This window comes from Syngnathus scovelli, chromosome 19, assembly GCF_024217435.2.
Source record: "Syngnathus scovelli strain Florida chromosome 19, RoL_Ssco_1.2, whole genome shotgun sequence".
NCBI classification, from domain to species: Eukaryota; Metazoa; Chordata; class Actinopteri; order Syngnathiformes; family Syngnathidae; genus Syngnathus; species Syngnathus scovelli.
In genome coordinates this window covers 10,443,961-10,449,960 of record NC_090865.1, presented here as the reverse complement: position 1 = coordinate 10,449,960, position 6,000 = coordinate 10,443,961, and positions in this window count along the sequence as shown.

Below are 6,000 nucleotides of genomic sequence, written 5' to 3'. Positions count from 1 at the left end.
GGCAGCTAGAGAGTGCCGCGTTGACCACTGCGCATGAAGAAATGACCATCTACAACGTTTGGTTTAGGTTTTAGGTGCATTTTTAATTTTATTGCTTTAATCGCATTTTCTCGACGAGCTGAGCACGTTTTCTGAAATGTGCTCCTCGCGTCACTCTTGTTGGGTGCGCATAGTAAAAAGTGCTCTTGGCAGCTAGAGAGTGCCGCGTTGACCACTGCGCATGAAGAAATGACAATCTGCAACGTTTGGTTTAGGTTTTGGGTGCATTTTTAATTTTATTGCTTAAATCGCATTTTCTCGACGAGCTGAGCACATTTTCTGAAATGTGCTCCTCCCGTCACTCTGGTTGGGTGCGCATAGTAAAAAGTGCTCTTGGCAGCTAGAGAGTGCCGCGTTGACCACTGCGCATGAAGAAATGACCATCTGCAACGTTTGGTTTAGGTTTTAGGTGCATTTTTAATTTTATTGCTTTAATCGCATTTTCTCGACGAGCTGAGCACGTTTTCTGAAATGTGCTCCTCCCGTCACTCTGGTTGGGTGCGCATAGTAAAAAGTGCTTTTGGCAGCTAGAGAGTGCCGCGTTGACCACTGCCCATGAAGAAATAACCACCTGCAACGTTTGGTTTAGGTTTTGGGTGCATTTTTAATTTTATTGCTTAAATCGCATTTTCTGGACGAGCTGAGCACGTTTTCTGAAATGTGCTCCTCCCGTCACTCTGGTTGGGTCCGCATAGTAAAAAGTGCTCTTGGCAGCTAGAGAGTGCCGCGTTTACCACTGCGCATGAAGAAATAACCACCTGCAACGTTTGGTTTAGGTTTTAGGTGCATTATTAATTTTATTGCTTAAATCGCATTTTCTCGACGAGCTGAACGCGTTTTCTGAAATGTGCTCCTCCCGTCACTCTGGTTGGGTTCGCATAGTAAAAAGTGCTCTTGGCAGCTAGATAGTGCCGCGTTGACCGCTGCGCATGAAGAAATAACCACCTGCAACGTTTGGTTTAGGTTTTAGGTGCATTTTTAATTTTATTGCTTAAATCGCATTTTCTCGACGAGCTGAGCACGTTTTCTGAAATGTGCTCCTCCCGTCACTCTGGTTGGGTGCGCATAGTAAAAAGTGCTCTTGGCAGCTAGAGAGTGCCGCGTTGACCACTGCGCATGAAGAAATAACCACCTGCAACGTTTGGTTTAGGTTTTGGGTGCATTTTTAATTTTATTGCTTAAATCGCATTTTCTCGTCGAGCTGAGAACGTTTTCAGAAATGTGCTCCTCCAAACACTCTGGTTGGGTGCGCATAGTAAAAAGTGCTCTTGGCAGCTAGAGAGTGCCGCGTTGACCACTGCGCATGAAGAAATAACCACGTGCAACGTTTGTTTTAGGTTTTGGGTGCATTTTTAATTGTATTGCTTAAATCGCATTTTCTCGTCGAGCTGAGCACGTTTTCAGAAATGTGCTCCTCCCGTCACTCTGGTTGGGTGTGCATAGTAAAAAGTGATCTTGGCAGCTAGAGAGTGCCGCGTTGACTGCTGCGCATGAAGAAATAACCACCTGCAACGTTTGGTTTAGGGTTTGGGTGCATTTTTAATTTTATTGCTTAAATCGCATTTTCTCGACGGGCTGAGCACGTTTTCTGAAATGTGCTCCTCCCGTCACTCTGGTTGGGTGCGCATAGTAAAAAGTGCCCTTGGCAGCTAGAGAGTGCCGCGTTGACCACTGCACATGAAGAAATAACCACCTGCAACGTTTGGTTTAGGTTTTAGATGCATTTTTAATTTTATTGCTTAAATCGCATTTTCTCGACGAGCTGAGCACGTTTTCTGAAATGTGCTCCTCCCGTCACTCTGGTTGGGTGCGCATAGTAAAAAGTGCTCTTGGCAGCTAGATAGTGCCGCGTTGACCGCTGCGCATGAAGAAATAACCACCTGCAACGTTTGGTTTAGGTTTTAGGTGCATTTTTAATTTTATTGCTTAAATCGCATTTTCTCGACGAGCTGAGCACGTTTTCTAAAAATGTGCTCCTCCCGTCACTCTGGTTGGGTGCGCATAGTAAAAAGTGCTCTTGGCAGCTAGAGAGTGCCGCGTTGACTGCTGCACATGAAGAAATAACCACCTGCAACGTTTGGTTTAGGTTTTAGGTGCATTTTTAATTTTAATGCTAAAATCGCATTTTCTCGACGAGCTGAGCACGTTTTCTGAAATGTGCTCCTCCCGTCACTCTGGTTGGGTGCGCATAGTAAAAAGTGCTCTTGGCAGCTAGAGAGTGCCGCGTTGACCACTGCGCATGAAGAAATAACCACCTGCAACGTTTGGTTTAGGTTTTGGGTGCATTTTTAATTTTATTGCTTAAATCGCATTTTCTCGTCGAGCTGAGCACGTTTTCTGAAATGTGCTCCTCCCGTCACTCTGGTTGGGTGCGCATAGTAAAAAGTGCTCTTGGCAGCTAGAGAGTGCCGCGTTGACCACAGCGCACGAAGAAATAACCACCTGCAACGTTTGTTTTAGGTTTTGGGTGCATTTTTAATTTTATTGCTTAAATCGCATTTTCTCATCGAGCTGAGCACGTTTTCAGAAATGTGCTCCTCCCGTCACTCTGGTTGGGTGCGCATAGTAAAAAGTGCTCTTGGCAGCTAGAGAGTGCCGCATTGACCATTGCGCATGAAGAAATAACCACCTGCAACGTTTGGTTTAGGTTTTAGGTGCATTTTTAATTGTATTGCTTAAATCGCATTTTCTCGACGAGCTGAGCACGTTTTCTGAAATGTGCTCCTCCCGTCACTCTGGTTGGGTGCGCATAGTAAAAAGTGCTCTTGGCAGCTAGAGAGTGCCGCGTTGACCACTGCGCATGAAGAAATAACCACCTGCAACGTTTGGTTTAGGTTTTGGGTGCATTTTTAATTTCATTGCTTAAATCGCATTTTCTCGACGAGCTGAGCACGTTTTTTGAAATGTGCTCCTCCCGTCACTCTGGTTGGGTGCGCATAGTAAAAAGTGCTCTTGGCAGCTAGAGAGTGCCGCGTTGACCACTGCGCATGAAGAAATAACCACCTGCAACGTTTGGTTTAGGTTTTGGGTGCATTTTTAATTTTATTGCTTAAATCGCATTTTCTCGACGAGCTGAGCACGTTTTCTGAAATGTGCTCCTCAACGTCACTCTGGTTGGGTGCGCATAGTAAAAAGTGCTCTTGGCAGCTAGAGAGTGCCGCGTTGACCATTGCGCATGAAGAAATAACCACCTGCAACGTTTGGTTTAGGTTTTGGGTGCATTTTTAATTTTATTGCTTAAATCGCATTTTCTCGACGAGCTGAGCACGTTTTCTGAAATGTGCTCCTCCCGTCACTCTGGTTGGGTGCGCATAGTAAAAAGTGCTCTTGGCAGCTAAAGAGTGCCGCGTTGACCACTGCGCATGAAGAAATGACCATCTGCAACGTTTGGTTTAGGTTTTAGGTGCATTTTTAATTTTATTGCTTAAATCGCATTTTCTCGACGAGCTGAGCTTGTTCTCTGAAATGTGCTCCTCCCGTCACTCTGGTTGGGTGCGCATAGTAAAAAGTGCTCTTGGCAGCTAGAGAGTGCCGCGTTGACCACTGCGCATGAAGAAATGACCATCTGCAACGTTTGGTTTAGGTTTTAGGTGCATTTTTAATTTTATTGCTTTAATCGCATTTTCTCGACGAGCTGAGCACGTTTTCTGAAATGTGCTCCTCCCGTCACTCTTGTTGGGTGCGCATAGTAAAAAGTGCTCTTGGCAGCTAGAGAGTGCCGCGTTGACCACTGCGCATGAAGAAATGACAATCGGCAACGTTTGGTTTAGGTTTTGGGTGCATTTTTAATTTTATTGCTTAAATCGCATTTTCTCGACGAGCTGAGCACATTTTCTGAAATGTGCTCCTCCCGTCACTCTGGTTGGGTGCGCATAGTAAAAAGTGCTCTTGGCAGCTAGAGAGTGCCGCGTTGACCACTGCGCATGAAGAAATGACCATCTGCAACGTTTGGTTTAGGTTTTAGGTGTATTTTTAATTTTATTGCTTAAATCGCATTTTCTCGACGAGCTGAGCACGTTTTCTGAAAAGTGCTCCTCCCGTCACTCTGGTTGGGTGCGCATAGTAAAAAGTGCTCTTGGCAGCTAGAGAGTGCCGCGTTGACCACTGCGCATGAAGAAATAACCACCTGCAACGTTTGGTTTAGGTTTTGGGTGCATTTTTAATTTTATTGCTTAAATCGCATTTTCTCGACGAGCTGAGCACGTTTTCTGAAATGTGCTCCTCCCGTCACTCTGGTTGGGTGCGCATAGTAAAAAGTGCTCTTGGCAGCTAGAGAGTGCCGCGTTGACCACTGCGCATGAAGAAATGACCATCTGCAACGTTTGGTTTAGGTTTTGGGTGCATTTTTAATTTTATTGCTTAAATCGCATTTTCTCGACGAGCTGAGCACGTTTTCTGAAATGTGCTCCTCCCGTCACTCTGGTTGGGTGCGCATAGTAAAAAGTGCTCTTGGCAGCTAGAGAGTGCCGCGTTGACCACTGCGCATGAAGAAATAACCATCTGCAGCGTTTGGTTTAGGTTTTTAGGTGCATTTTTAATTTTATTGCTTAAATCGCATTTTCTCGACCTGAGCACGTTTTCTGAAATATGCTCCTCCCGTCACTCTGGTTGGGTGCGCATAGTAAAAAGTGCTCTTGGCAGCTAGAGAGTGCCGCGTTGACCACTGCGCATGAAGAAATAACCACGTGCAACGTTTGTTTTAGGTTTTGGGTGCATTTTTAATTGTATTGCTTAAATCGCATTTTCTCGTCGAGCTGAGCACGTTTTCAGAAATGTGCTCCTCCCGTCACTCTGGTTGGGTGTGCATAGTAAAAAGTGATTTTGGCAGCTAGAGAGTGCCGCGTTGACCACTGCGCATGAAGAAATGACCATCTGCAACGTTTGGTTTAGGTTTTGGGTGCATTTTTAATTTTATTGCTTAAATCGCATTTTCTCGACGAGCTGAGCACGTTTTCTGAAATGTGCTCCTCCCGTCACTCTGGTTGGGTGCGCATAGTAAAAAGTGCTCTTGGCAGCTAGAGAGTGCCGCGTTGACCACTGCGCATGAAGAAATGACCATCTGCAACGTTTGGTTTAGGTTTTAGGTGCATTTTTAATTTTATTGCTTAAATCGCATTTTCTCGACGAGCTGAGCACGTTTTCTGAAATGTGCTCCTCCCGTCACTCTTGTTGGGTGTGCATAGTAAAAAGTGCTCTTTGCAGCTAGAGAGTGCCGCGTTGACCACTGCGCAAGAAGAAATAACCACCTGCAACGTTTGGTTTAGGTTTTAGGTGCATTTTTAATTTTATTGCTTAAATCGCATTTTCTCGACGAGCTGAGCACGTTTTCTGAAATGTGCTCCTCCCGTCACTCTGGTTGGGTGCGCATAGTAAAAAGTGCTCTTGGCAGCTAGAGAGTGCCGCGTTGACTGCTGCGCATGAAGAAATAACCACCTGCAACGTTTGGTTTAGGTTTTGGGTGCATTTATAATTTTATTGTTTAAATCGCATTTTCTCGACGAGCTGAGCACGTTTTCTGAAATGTGCTCCTCCCGTCACTCTGGTTGGGTGCGCATAGTAAAAAGTGCTCTTGGCAGCTAGAGAGTGCCGCGTTGACCATTGCGCATGAAGAAATAACCACCTGCAACGTTTGGTTTAGGTTTTAGGTGCATTTTTAATTTTATTGCTTAAATCGCATTTTCTCGACGAGCCTAGCACGTTTTCTGAAATGTGCTCCTCCCGTCACTCTGGTCGGGTGCGCATAGTAAAAAGTGCTCTTGGCAGCTAGAGAGTGCCGCGTTGACTGCTGCACATGAAGAAATAACAACCCCCAACGTTTGGTTTAGGTTTTAGGTGCATTTTTAATTTTAATGCTAAAATCGCATTTTCTCGACGAGCTGAGCACGTTTTCTGAAATGTGCTCCTCCCGTCACTCTGGTTGGGTGCGCATAGTAAAAAGTGCTCTTGGCAGCTAGAGAGTGC